The following is a 15,491-nucleotide window of genomic DNA, read 5'->3' as shown; positions in this document are numbered from 1 at the left end:
GATTACTTCTGAACTCCTGCCAGTTCGGATGTCATTTCCTCTAGCCGGTCAGAACCGCCACTGTTCCTTTGTTGGAGCCGTCTCTGCGGCTGGTAACGACGGTGGCAGGTGGCGGTAGCAGGAGGCCGTTTGAAGTGCGGTCTCTGCGGCTGTCAGGCGTCAGATCCCAAATTAGTCAGGTGCGTCGTCCTTGGCGTCAGGTACGTTTGATCAGCCTGGTGTTTCGGATGCTAAGTGTTGGAGTGAGCGAGATGTCTTGAGTTCGGTTTGGGGAGTGTTCTAAGCCGCCACGGGCCAGCTCGGGTCACAGCTTTGCGAGGCTTGGGGCCCAATACAGTTTGTGCTCCTTGTAGGGAGCTCGGGTTCTCAGTAGGGAGCTCGGGTTCCTAATAGGGAGCTCGGGCTCTTGGTAGGGAGCTCGGGCTCTTGGTGGGGAGCTCGGGCTCTTAATAGGGAGCTCGGGCTCTTAATAGGGAGCTCGGACTCCCAGTAGGGAGCTCGGACTCTGGGTAGGGAGTTCGGGCCCTTGGTGGGGAGCTCGGGCTCCTAGTAGGGCGGTCTGGAGTTCGAGCTCAGTAATGAGCTTGGACTTTGCTTTCGGTGCTTGCTTCGGGCGCTCTACTGTTTGTTTGTTTCTGCCACGTGTTGGGTAATTGCGAGGTCGGGCCAAATTCCCCTTCATCAGTATCGTATAAAGACCTACCCAGAGGACTCAGCCCAACTCGAATTAGCACCTCCTTCGCTATAAAATCATTGATATGCAATTTCATACTGACTAGCTCAGTCATCCTCTCTTACAGGCATTCATTCAAGGTCACATCTCCAATGTCCTTAATTGCCACCCTCCACTCTGAAGTGAAGGGTCATTCGTTATTGGAAAAAAAGAAGAAATACATACTCTTCTAGACGGGCATCTTGGAAGGGAATCTTCCTAACAACTTACAACTAGGTTAATAGGATAGTTAAAAGTTAAACTTTTCACCAAGATTCTTCTTTAAGTGACAAAAGCTGACGAAGTTCTTAAGGGTTAAGGGGAAGTTGTGGTAGTGAAAAAAAAGGAAATGGTGCCAACTGAGGACATAATAGAGTTTGGATGGAGTTGAATTAGGAAGATGTCGTAATAGTTTAAGACCTCGATGATGAAGGGGTGAAGGGGGAACCTAAGCCCAACCTCCAATACCTACTCAAAGGCATATACCTCCTCCCTCATGGTCCCTGGGGAGTTGGTCATTAACGGGAAGGATTTACCTGTACATATGAGGAATCCTAAATCGGGCTACGAGGTCCAGGACAGCCTGGTTAAACAACATCGTTGGACTGAACTCCTACTTGGTTTTCTTGTGAGAGGTCAAGACCCCTCCATGGGGACCTTTCCATTCTTGTGCCGATGACTCCTCCTCGGCATGCACAACCCTTTGCCCCTCTCCCTCAGACTCATTACCCAACATAATATAAAGAGAAAAAGAAGGAAAGGAACAAAAAAAAAAAAAAAAACTCACGGAGAAGGGCTAAATGACCAACCTTGCCTACCTCACCAAGAACACTAATCGTGCCAAACTCTCTAACCTCACTTCAATCACAGCATGCAAGTGCAAATGGGACTCCGAGAGGCCCTTATTTATTAACGGGGAACACAGCCTACTAATGGACCAAATCGATTTGATCTGATAGCTCTAGGGGATGCAATGGTTCATATTCTGAGGCCTAAAAATCAATTTAACATGTTTTTAAAATCCACGGTGTTTAAACCCCACATCGAGTCTACATGTGTCTAAGACGCGACTTGTCAAACAGTTCCAACGAGACCATTTGACTTAATTTGAATCCGTGACCCAATATAAAAATTTAGAGTGTCAAGCCAAAATCATCTTCAATCAATCTACTCCTTTCACTCAAGCTAAACATCTCAATCTCGAGAATGGAGGGCAATTGATGAAAGATAATTTAATCCTCCTGTTACATTGCACCACATGAAAAGTCTAAACCATTTTATAACACCTTGTCCGACTAAACTGGCCTAAGCCCCCCTCTATGAATCGGACCTCGACCTAGAACGAAGCATATCGCTTTGAAGACTCAAGTTGAGGACTCCAACAACCAAGCTAGGCAACTAGCGACTTGAGTAGCTAACTGACTTTCAAGGTGCTAACCTACATGGCACACTGTCCTTTATTGTCTTTTATTCAGTTGTCTTACTTATTGCTTCCGAATCACTCAGCGACACGTCACTCTTGGCAGTGATGAGCCCAGTTCTGTTTGCTTCGCGAGGAGCTGGATGAGGATCATCACAATACTGGTACAACATTACCTAAGATAATGAGATAAGCCTTATCGTTCCCGGATATTTTGGACACGCCACTTAGACCCCAGTGCCTGTATAAAGATATTTCCACACCTTCAAAAGATACACGAGAAATCATGCACATAAGCTCTCTTTCTCTCTTTCTCTGTACTTTTTCATTGCTCTCATCTCAGCTAACTTGTGCCTAGCCTGAGTCCAAACCCCTGGATACTCTGCTTGCAAATTAAATCTTATCTGCCAACATCAATGCACTTGCATCCGAGATATTTTTCAGTAGGAAACCAGAACTGGATCAAGCAGTACTATCAATTAGTAATAACTAAATATTTCTTAAGTGGTTGTAATTAGTATCCATTAAATAATACTAATTAGTGTGTAATAATTATTGTCTATTAATTATTATGATATTTATGGGGTCATTAAGGGCCTTTGAGTCATTGGACAATAATTAACACCAATGAGGTAATTACTAATTACTACTATTAATTTTACTAAACAAATTACTACGATTAATTGGCGTATTAACAACAATGAGGCTGCGGTATTATTGGGTATTTCAACCTTTTTAGCAATTAATAATTATTATCAGTAGTTAAGTATTAATAATTTGGGTAAAATACAAAAAAAAAAAACCTTGATGGAGGGAGATTCGGCCCGACCTCATGACAGGAGACACGTGGATATGACTCAGCATGTGACGACTTAGCGTGACCAGTTTGTTACCCCGAGCTAAGATCCTCCCAAGGGGAGAATGTCCCGAGCTGAAGGCACTTCGGGATAAGCTTGCCCGCTTCCTAAGAATAAATTCGCCCCTATCCAAGCTTAAGTAAGCCACTTCGAAAGCCTACCTCGGGCAGAGACCCCTCGGCACAATATCAGTAGCTCGGTACAAGGCAGCTCGGTGCAAGGTAGTTCGGTACAAAGTAGCTTGGCATAAGAGCAACTTGGCGTATCACAAAAGGATTTTCTGCCTGACAACCGTACCCGCCAAATCTGCAGACTGCCCCCACGTCTCTCTCCAGGCGGCGTCGTGACTGCCAATCCTGAAGGGTGTCTCTTGTCTGGCAGGGCCGTACTCTGCAGCGGTTACCTGGGCCCACCACCTCAGCTCTGGCAAATAACGGCTACCGGAGAGAATCAGAGGCGGCTGTACCTGATTTGTCAGGACACCAATATATAAGGGCTCCGATCCCCAACGAGAGAAGGTAATTGCACATCCTCACTCTTAGCTCTTATTTCTCTACAACTCTCTCTCTCTCTCTCTCTCTTAGCTCTCCACCGAGTTATGACTTAAGCATCGGAGTGTTCCCACTGGGAGAACTCCCCGGGAATCCTTCATCTTCTTCCTCGTAGGTGCCTTGTCCGTCACCAGCTAGGAGCGTAGCCACTACCAGCTAGGAGTGCCAGATCGCACACCATCAATTAGCGTCGTCTGTGGGAATGCTTTAAAAAGCCTTCTTCCACCAAACATTGCAAACTTTAGTTTCCATGGCTTCCTCCAGCAACGCCGGACGCAGCGCAGAAATGAACACCATCGGGGAGCAACTTCAAGTCCCAGCAGTGTGCATTGGACAGTTCACCATCCCCCTCTTTGCGGATGGAGTTCCCACTCTGAATGTGCCTCAGATAATGGCACCCGTGAGTGCTCTACTCCCCTCCACGGTGGGAGCAACCTTCACCGAACCCTCCATTGTTCCTCCGGTGACCGACCAAAACCAGTTTGAAGACCTGGTGCACTGCATGCGAACTATGCAGGCTCAAATGCAACAGTTTCAACAATTTCAGCTGTATCAGCAGCAAGTGTTGCACCAAGTCTGTCAGCACCAGTACCAACAGCAGTTTCCACCACTGCCTCAGAACCAGCAGTCGGCTCCGCCTCAGCATTCGGCCGCACAACTAGCCAAGCCTCGCCGCAAGAATGAACACCCCCTTCGTCAGGGAGAGACCTCCCAAATCCATAACCCTCTTGGGAGTCAGGTCTCATCCCGCGGGAGGGAGAAATAGGCCACTCCTCCCACCTCGCAGCATGTGAATAGGTCGGGAGACCTTCAGCCTGCCAGACCTGCATCACCTCGGCTTCCAGAGTTTGAGATCGCATTTGTAGAAAACTGGTTCGAAGTCCTGGCTGCCGACTCTAGACAAGGTCCTTCAATCCACAGTCATTGCGAGTAGTCCGAGCAACTCCCCGCAAGAACTATGCCTGACAACACAGAGGCCAGTAGCACCAACGTGGAGTCAACAAAGAAATGAAGACGCCGCAAAGCTCGCCGAGCTGCAGCCCAGAACCTGCCCGAGCTAAAGGAAGATGCGAGCTCGGGAGCAGTGAAGGCCACCCCGCTCCTCTTTGTGCCATCTCCCTTATCTCTCGTACTCATGGCTGTCCCAATGCCAAAGGATTTCAAGGTACCTCCCCTAGACAAGTATGATGGATTATTCGATCCGAATGATCATGTAGATGCTTTTCAATCACGATGCACTTAACCGGAGCAAGTGAGTCCTACATGTGCGTAGCTTTCTCTACCACGTTTAGGGGGGTAGCTCGCACATGGTATAGGAACCTCGCGCCTGGGTCAATCAAAAGCTGGGCACAATTCGTGCAGGTTTTTACCTTCCACTTCGTCACCAACAAAAGATGTCCAAGAACCCAAGAAAGCCTCATTGGCATAGTCCAGAGGGAAGGGGAGTTTATCCGTAGCTACATCAAGTGGTTTAATGATGCCTGTCTATAGATACCTAACTTGGATCCCGCAGTAAGGCTCACAACATCCAAAAGAGGCATAACACACAAAGAATTCAAGTGGCACGTGGTTGTCAACCGACCTAAAGATGTAACCGAATTCCTCAAGCTCGCAGACCAGTTCATCGGAACGGAGGAGGAGATAAACCAGAAGAATGAAAATCTGCCTGAAAAGAGGAAAAGAGAAGCTGAGTCCTCAGCCCACGGGGACAGCAAGAAGAAGAAAGATCCAGCTCGCGGACCAGTCTTTCCGATCAAGGACACCCCGTACGTGAAGTGGCCACCGAGGCTGAGAGGAGACCCAAATGTTAGAAATAAAAAATTTTATTATCATTTTTATAAAGATCACGGTCATAGTACCAAAAATTGTAAGAACCTTCGCGATGAGATAGAAGAGCTCATCCGTTGCGGGTATTTAAGAAATTTTGTACAAATTGATAATAAAACAGGACGGCAGGGGGAGCAAGGTAGAGATGCTCCCAAGTCCAATAATAGGCAAGGCAAGTAGCTACAGAGGCAGCCCCCCGAAGAGAGGCCAGTTCGGGGAACCATCCAAATGATCACTAGCGGATCGATCATCGCGGGTTGCACTTCGGCCGCAGCTCGTACCTCGGCTCGCGAGATCGGAAGAGAAGAGCAGAATCCCCCGAAGCGGCCAAGGATAGAGGAACCGATATTCTTCACTGAAGATGACGCACACAAAGTCCACTACCCCCACGACGACGCGCTCGTCGTGAAGATAAGAATCAATGATTTCGAGGTAAAACGCATCATTGTCGACTCCGGCAGCTCGGCGGACATTCTCTTCAAAGCCGCATTTGACAAGCTTTAGCTTTAGGAGAGTGATCTCAAGCCCGCAAGCACTCCCTTGGTAGGTTTCAGCGGAGAGGAAGTCAAGCCCTTGGAAAGAATCACCATACCTACAGAAGTCGGCACCTGGCCCAGCATAGTGAGTCTCAACCACAACTTTTTAGTGGTCACAACTCCCTCCCCGTACAACACCATAATAAGTCAGCCCATCACCCATGCTCTACGTGCGGTGGTCTCCACCTGTTATTTGACGATGAAGTTCCCCACGGACTTCGGAGTTGGGGTAGCGCGAGGCAATCAACTCAAGTCTCGCAAGTGCTACATTTCCGCCCTCAAAGGAAAAGCCAAGGTGGCAAACAACCTTGAGCTGGAGCGACCTACGGAGCATTATGAAGAGCGAGCTGCGCCCATAGAAGAAACTGTTCCCGTGCCTACTTCAACAGAGGACCCATCTCAGACTCTCCAGATCGGCACTTCAGTCGAGGAGCCTCTACGATCTCAGCTGGTAAGTTTTTTACTTAAAAATTTAGATGTTTTTGCATGGTCCGTGGCAAAGATGCCCGGTATAGACCCTAGAATCATCACTCACAAACTGAACACTGATCCTGTAGTTAGGCCCGTTAGACAGAAGAAACGTAACCTAGCCCTGGAGTGTTGGAGAGCAGTTGACAAGGAGGTCAGGAAGCTCCTCGCGGCCAATTTTATCAGGGAAGTCCATTACTCGAGCTGGGTAGCCAACCCCGTTCTAGTAAAAGAGGCTAACGGTAAATGGCGCATGTGCATCGATTATACCGACCTGAACCGAGCTTGCCCAAAGGACTGCTTCCCACTTCCCAAGATCGACCGTTTGGTGGATGTGACCTCAGGGCATGAGTTGCTGAGCTTCTTGGATGCCTACTCAGGCTATAATCAAATTAGGATGGACCCCACCGATGAGGAAAAAACAGCCTTCATAACCGAGCTAGGCCTATACTACTACAAGGTCATGCCCTTTGGACTAAAAAATGTCGGGGCTACATGTTAGAGACTTGTAAACAAATTGTTTGAGCCGTTGATCGGCAGAAAAGTGGAATGCTATGTAGATGACATGGTCGTCAAAACTCAGTTTTCAAATGATTTAATAAAAGATTTACATTCTATCTTTGAAATCTTGCGCAAATTTAACATAAAGTTAAACCCGAACAAGTGTGTTTTCGGTGTCACCTCGGGTACATTCCTAGGTTACATCGTCAACCAACGTGGCATTGAGGCCAACCCTGAAAAAATTAAGGCCATCTTAGATATGAGACCACTCCGAAAATTGAAGGAGGTTTAGAGGTTGAATGGCCACATAGCCGCTCTGAGCCGCTTCATGTCCAAATCGGCAGATCGCTGCCTGCCTTTCTTCAAGGCAATTAAAAGAAGCAAGGATTTCGAATGGACCCAAGAGTGCCAGCTCGCTTTTAACGAGCTCAAAAAGTACCTCGCTAGTATCCCAGTCTTGACCCGACCCGAGGAGGGAGACATTTTGGAGCTATACCTCTCCGTGAGTGATGAGGTAGTCAGCTTGGTACTGATAAGAGAGGTAGATCGAGTTCAACGATCCATCTACTATGTTAGCAAAGTCTTGTAGAAAGCAGAGACGAGGTATCTAGAGATCGAAAAGTTGGCATACGCACTAGTTTTTGCAGCTCGGAAGGTTTGCCCATACTTTCAAGCTCATACTATCATTGTCTTCACCAATCAGCCTCTGAGGCAAGTCTTGCTCAAGCCCGAGGTCTCCGGTAGGTTGACGAAGTGGGCCATCGAACTCAGCGAGTACGACATCCAGTACAAGCCGCAAATTGCTATCAAGACCCAAGCCTTAGCCGATTTTTTTGCGGAGTGCACTTTCAGCACCGAAGTCCCCAGGCCAAATGAGCCCAAACACCGTGGGGGAACAACTAGCGTGGCTTCTCTCCTAATTAGATCAAACCCGAATTGGGGTGAGGAGCCCTAGATCCTTCATGTGGATGGCTCGTCAAACCAGTAGGGTAGTGGGGCTGGAATCATTCTGTACGGGCTAAGCGGTGTGAAACTGGAATACGCGCCACGTTTTGAGTTCGCTGCATCCAACAATGAAGCGGAGTACGAGCGTTAATAGCCGGGCTGACCCTAGCAAATGAAGTAAAAGCCAAAGACATCGTTATCTGCAGCGACTCCTAGCTCGTCGTCCGCCAGGTCACAGGTGAGTATGAAGCTCGCGAACCAACCATGGTCGCCTACTTAGCCAAAGTCAGGAGGCTCTGCTCAACTTCCAGTCATACTTCATCAAACAAATCCCGATATCAAAGAATGCTGAGGCCGATGCCTTGTCCCGACTACCTAGCACAAGCGATAACACCATGAGAACCGTGTACATAGAGAACCTGCCTCGGCCTAGCATTCTCGCTTGGGGGGGGGGGCAGAGGAGGTCGCTCCTATCGTACAAGCAGAGTCAAGCTGGATTGATCCGCTCACGAGCTACCTGCTACATGAGACCCTCCCTGCAGATTGTAATGCTGCCAGAAGGGTAGAGCGTCAAGTAGCCAAATACATCATAATAGACGAACGGCTGTACCGAATATCCTACACGCTCCCTTATTTGCGTTGCTTGCGACCTTTCGAAGCTGAGCTCATGCTCCGCGACACTCATAAGGGCCTGTGCGGCAGACACTTGGGGGGTAGGGCCCTCGCACAGAAAGCACTACGACAGGGATATTGTTGGCCAACGTTGAAGGTAGATGTGATTGAGTTCGTTAGAAAGTGTGACAAATGTCAGAAGTACGCCAACATCTACCACCAGCCTGTTGTCGACCTCAAGTACCTCACTAGCCCATGGCCCTTTGCACAATGGGGGATCGATATACTCAGACCATTTCCACTGGCGATAGGACAGAGGAGGTTCTTAGTGGTAGCAGTTGATTATTTCACTAAGTGGGTGGAAGTTGAACCTCTCACAACGATCACAACGCGAAATGTGCAGAACTTCTTCTAGAAGAATGTAGTGTGCCGCTTCGGGCTACCCTGAGTACTCATCTCTGATAACGACAAGCAGTTCGAGGACATTAAATTCCAGAACTGGTGCAAAGATATGGGAATACAACAAAATTTTACCTCGGTGGCGCACCCTTAAGCGAATGGCCAAGTAGAAGTCACAAATAGAGCCATTCTCTACGGACTGAAGGCACGCCTGGACCAAGCCAAGGGACTGTGGGCAGACGAGCTGCCCAGTGTACTATGGGCTTATTGAACCATGGTGAAGACCGCAATAGGCGAGCCCCCCTTCAACCTCACTTACGGCACCGAGGCAGTGATCCCTACCGAGATTGAGGTCCCCATGCTACGCTTGGAAGCATACGGTGACGAAGCAAATAAGGACGAGCTGCGCATCAACTTCGACCTACATGATGAGGTACGAGACCTCACATACATTAGGACCGTGGCCTACCAGCAGAGAGTAGCTCGGTACTATAACGCCAAGGTCAATAAGCGGAACCTCCACGCCGGAGACCTGGTCCTTCGTAAAGTCATGGTACCTTAGCCCGGTGTTGGTAAGCTCGGGCCAAATTGAGAAGGACCCTACCGAGTGAAGCGGGTGCTCGGGGAAGGAACGTACGAACTCGAAACCTTAGAAGGGAAGCAGATACCTCAAGCATGGAATATTGTCAACCTAAGGCAATATTATCTGTAATTACCGAACTGAGTGGACCACAAGTCGCTCTCTGAGCCTAAGGGCTAAAATGCCGAGCTAACGAAAAGACCTTGGCACTATAAGACCTAGTCGCCTCTTTGGCATGGACGAACTCTAGGAGAGTGGACTATAAGTCGCTCCCTAGCCTAAGGGCTAAAATGCCAAGCTAACGAAAGACCTCGTTACCGTATAAGACCTAGTCGCCCCATCGGCATAGGCGAAGTAATTTTAATGCCCGAGACGCAACTAGCTCGGGTATGAACCCTACAATGCATAGCCTACCCCGGCATACAACAGGTTGAACCCGCTAGGGACAACCGACGTCAACTTAAGTAACCCAGGTGCAGATAGGTCGGGCATATACCCTACTATGTCACTCACCTTGGTGTACATCATAAAATTACCCCTACTAAGTACTGGGAGACAGTTCGGGGTGACGATAGTTGAGAAACCTCCACTTCAGGTATTTAGCTCGATAGTTTAATAGCTCGGGGTAAAATAATCACTCCGGCAAATAAGGTAAATTGCCCACCACTTAAAAAAAAAAGTGTACTTTTGTTACAAAGATATATTTCATTACAAAAAGTATATAGAGTTCATTACAAAAGAGAAGAAAAACTGAGCTCGCAGGCTCAAAGTACAAGGACTGCCTAAACTACGCAAGGGGTTTATCTTTCTTGCTCGAAGCCTCCGCAGAAGTGCCAGCCTGGTCGGTGGCGGTAGCCTCTTCAACGTCATCACCCTCCTCCTCAGAGTCCGGGTCTTCGGCGGCTTCGCGGGCTATCTCCCCTGTGATTCGTGAGGTGGTGATGGCACTTACATCGAGCTGCGGGAACTCGCACTTTATCAGCCACCTACTGAACTTGAAGCCTTTGCGGTAGGCCTCCACCATCACCCTGTCAAACTCCTCTGATTTGACGTAGTCTTGGATGGCCTTGACCTTGGCCTCATCCATAGCCTTAAGGAGGATTTCAGTTCGCTCATTGATGTCGGCTTCGAGGTTTTCCACCTTGCGCAGCAACTCCTCCTCCTTGCGCAGCCACTTCTCTTTCTCCGGCATCAGCACCTGAATGTAGTTCTTCTGAGCTATGGCATCGCTCTCCAGTCAGTGGATCTGACCACGAGCTAGCTTCAGATCGGTATGAGCAGCGCGAGCTGAGTCTTCGGCAGCCAGAGCTCGCTTCAAGTGCCTCTCGGATTGGAGGGTCAGGGCGTGCACGGCGGAGTTGACCTGCCAAGAGTGCCAGTTAGCACCAATAAAGCAACAATTGTAGAAGTTGAAGTATAACGAGACTTACCACCATGGAGTGGGTGGCCGCTCGAGCTCCGAGCTGAGCAGGCGATAGCTCGGCCCATTCAGAGACCTCCTCGGTACACATAGCCCCTTTGCTCTTTCAAAGGTTGTACTTCGGGTTCAAGATGCTCCGAGTTGTTCCTTCGCTCCCTAAGGTAGTGACGGCTGTCTCGGGCGCGGGAGCGGGCTCCGTAGTTGTCTCGGGCTCCTGAGGAGGGGGGTTCTCCATTTCCTCCAAGTTAATCACCGGAGGAGCATCAGTAGGCTGCTTGGGCTCAGGAGTAGGAGCCCGTGGAGATTCAATGCGAGCTCTCTTAGCAACTCGCTTCTTTCTACCCTTCATCTTTCCGAAGAGCTTCTCTGTGCTAAGTCGCTCCATAGATCCTGCAACAGAGCTCGACGTCAGTGATGCTACCAAGAAGTAAATACTGGCTACCGAAGAAAGATACAACTTTAAAGCAAGGCGACCTACCAGGACTCAGACCGGCCTGAATAAGCATGTTCTCGGCGAGGTAGTCCTTGTAGTCGAAGCCGAGCTCCTCCCAAGACTGAAGTGTCTCCCTTGTATCCCGGTCCAGCCTAATGCCGGAGTCCTGAATGGCCACCCTCCAGTGAGTGGGGAAGGGCCACCCCGCAGAGTTGCGAACTACAAAATAATCCCGTTTCCAGGCCGGGATTTTATTGGGAAGATTGTGTAACAGCTTGAAGCCCGAGCGAGGGGACAGGTAGTAGGTCTGCCTGTGCTCGGGGAGAATGCTAGAGGCATTCTTCTTTATGGAAAGGATGGAGGAAAACATGTCAAGGTCGAGGGGCAAGGCGTAGACGAAGCAAAGGGAAATTGTACTGACCACATTCCGAACAAAGTTTGGGTGGAGTTGATCTATGGTAACATCGAAGTGGTTTAACACTTCAATAATTAGGGGGTGCAGAGGAAGGCAGAGTCTGGCCGCAAGCTATTCCCCGAAAATCACGATCTTGTCACGACCGTGCTCCCAAGGGAAGTTGTCCACAGGAAGATGGTAGGTATACTCCCGAGGAAGGTTATACCGAGCTATAAGGGCCCTAAGTCTATCTACGATCATAGTAGAAAGGCCGAACTTATCCGGTATTCGGCCTCGATGAGAGGTAGACGCCGGGGTATCCGAGGTCCCCCGCACCTCGTAGGTGGACTGTGCTTCGAAGGCACCTACTTGAGCCGAAGTACCCACCTCGGGCTCATCTAAGAGACCGTCGAAGCTACGATTTGACTTAGCTACGAACTGAAAAACGAACTAAAGGAAAGAAGCTTAATACGAAACTGAAAAGACTGGAAACGAACTGAAAAGGAGAGGCTAAGGAGATTCACCAAGGGAAAATGACCGAACTGGGAAGAATGGCGGACTGGAAAACCCGAGCTGAAGAGCTTAGCTGCGACCTCAAGACGAAAGTTTGTGAACTTATGGCGGAGAAATTGACTGGGGTCCCCCTATTTATAGCCGCTATGTCCGGAAATCAACGGTCGAGATCAAGACGATCTAATGGCTCTCAAGAAAACCGGTTGCACAACCCTCGAGGTGAAATTAGTTTAGCGCGTTTTTTAGCATCCGTAGAGTCTATAGATCGCGTGACGTCCGCGCGTGAACTGTACGCGACCCGGGTTATCTTCGATTGAGCCAAACTGCGAACTGGTCCGACCGGTGAACTGTCTGACTAGACGGCTTGAACTTTGGGCCAAATCCACTCGTCACGTTGTGAACTCCCCGCACTGGGTCAGGACCCCTGGCACGTGGAGTGGGGGGTAATTGATGGAGGGAGATTCTGCCCAACCTCATGATAGGGGGACACGTGGACATGACTCAACATGTGATGACTCAGCGTGACCAATCCACTGAGATCCAGCGTGGCAGCTCGCTGCAAGATGATACTCCGTTACCTCGAGCTAAGATTCTCCCGAGTAGGAAGCACCCCGAGCTAAGATCCTCCCAAGGGGAGAATGTCCCGAGTTGAAGGCACTTCGGGATAAGCTCGCCCGCTTCCTAAGAATAAATTCACCCCTGTCCAAGCTTAAGTAAGCCACTTCGAAAGCCTACCTTGGGCAGAGGCCCCTCGGCACAATATCAGTAGCTCGGTACAAGGCAGCTCAGTGCAAGGTAGTTCGGTACAAAGTAGCTCGGCACAAGAGCAACTTGGCGTATCACAGAAGGATTTCCTGCCTGACAACCATACTTGCCAAATCTGCAGACTGCCCCCACGTCTCTCGCCAGGCGGCGTCGTGGCTGCCAACCCTAAAGGGTGTCTCTTGTTTGGCAGGGCCGTAATCTGCAGCGGTTACTTGCGCCCACCACCTTAGCTCTGACAAATAACGGCTGCCGCAGAGAATCAGAGGCGGTTGTACCTGATCTGTCAGGACACCAATATATAAGGGCTCCAACCCCCAACGAGAGAAGGTAATTGCACATTCTCACTCTTAGCTCTTATTTCTCTACAACTCTCTCTCTCTCTTAGCTTTCCACCGAGTTCTGACTTAAGCATCGGAATGTTCCCGCCGGGAGAGCTCCCCGGGAATCCTTCATCTTCTTCCTCGCAGGTGCCTTGTCCGTCGCCAGATAGGAGCGTAGCCACTACCAAATAGGAGTGACCAGATCGTGCACCATCACCTCTCAAATTTCTGATTTGTGTAATTACTAATTACTACTATTAATTCTACTAAAAAAATTACTACTATTAATTGGCGTATTAACAACAATGAGGCAGCGGTATTATTGGGTATTTCAACCTTTTTAGCAATTAATAATTATTATCAGTAATTAAGTATTAATAATTGGGTAAAATACAAAACCCTCCTCAAATTTCTGACAATTATAAAAACCTTCCCTATAATTTCATTTTAGCAAATGTCTCTCTTTGATTTTTAAAAAACCCAACAAAAACCTCCCTTCCATCGATGATCAAGACAAAAAACATCAATACTTATGTCGTTTAATTATTCTGTAAAGTACCATATTTGCCCTCAAACGAGCAACATTTTACATTTTTCCTTTTTTTTTAATTTTTTTGTCAAATTAGAACTTAAAACCTAAAGTTGCAGTAGCGGTATTATTCGGAATATTCCACTTCTTGGAGTGTTCTCATATTTCCGTTTTGAAGCTTACTATCTCTGTTCATTCTTTGAAAATCTAAGGAGTTCGGTTTCTTCATTGAGCGAAGGGTTCAACGTGATCTGAACAGTTAATGTTCATATGATTTCAGTTGATTTTAATGGATTTTTATTGGATTCGAGTGGGGTTTATTATATAGTATATAGGTTTTCTTTGCTTCATTTTCTTCCATCTTCTTTGTTTTAAACTTCAATTGGTTTTTATTTCTCTATTGTAACTCATTGTTTGACTTCATCAAACTTCACTCCAATTCATTGACTTCCATTTGCTTAAATCGATTCATTTCCATATTTACAAGCTGAATCCCCTCTCTCCCTTGGTTATTCAACAGAAATTTTCACATATGTTTGTTGTCCCTAAGGCTAATAGGGCATTCAAGGATTTTGCTCTCTGTTACAAAGCAAGAATCCCCGCCTCATTTTGCCAAAAATCAGTGTTAAGGCATACCGAAAATAGAGCAACATTGATCAAATAATGTCAATGGCTACCTCACTGGCTTTGTAACAGAGCAACACTAACTAAAATTCAAAAATTACCTGCATTGGCGGTATAATGTCAACGACTACCTCTCCTTGATTAAAGAGAGGGAAGAAATCGCCAAAGACGAAGAAAACGGAAAGAAAAAACAGAGACAATAGAATTCCTTGAACCCTTGTGCTGTGTTCCTCAAACCCTTGTGTTGTGTTCCTCCTACTCCTCTTCAGACTTAATAAAGTGGGATAAGAAAAGAGGGTAAAGGACGACTTGAGAGGAAAAGATGATAAAATGTCGACAGGGGTATTTTAGCAAAAATAAATGCAAACTAATTTGAAAGAGGGTAAAATAGGTATTTGAAAAAAAATTGATTCATCAGTTTAACGTTTTCCGTCTTGATCATTAACGGAAGAGAGGTTTTTGTCGGGTCTTTTAAAAATTTAGGGAAAGTTTTTGTTAAAATGAAAACTATAAAGGAGATTTTTATGATTGTCAGAAATTTTATAGGAGGTTTTTATATATTACCCTAATAATTATTTATAAAATTTATCTTTATTAATAAATAAAAGTAATAAATGACCTAAACCTATCCAGGGTTGTGATTTGTTTTTTTTTTTTTCAGTTGGAATTGGTCAGACCTAGACCGATCTTTTTAGACGGAGTCAGATATTATATGTTAAAAGAGTCGGGTTATGGGTTTTGAATGTCATTGTTTTGTTAATAAGCCATTTTCCTACACTATTCTATCGAGGAAAGTAGCGTATAAAGTGTTTTACCTAATTTATTAAAATTAATTATAAAATCTATCAAAATTAACTTACCAAAATTAATTTTCAAATTATCAAGGGTTTGTTTGGTTCACAATTGGGATCAGAACCTGAATCGGAATCAAAATCCCTTAGAATTGGAATCGGAATGGTCTATTCCCCTGTTCGGTTCAAACAGGAATCCGAACTTGAATTGAAATAAACTGGAGTGTGATTTTATTCCCAAGGGAGGGGGAGGGGGGGGGGGGGGGGGTTCTCTCAAATGAGGGAATGCCATTC

The sequence above is a fragment of the Nelumbo nucifera genome, chromosome 5, assembly GCF_055504915.1.
Source record: "Nelumbo nucifera cultivar China Antique chromosome 5, China Antique-T2T, whole genome shotgun sequence".
Lineage (NCBI taxonomy): Eukaryota > Viridiplantae > Streptophyta > Magnoliopsida > Proteales > Nelumbonaceae > Nelumbo > Nelumbo nucifera.
This window is presented reverse-complemented; position numbering follows the sequence as displayed.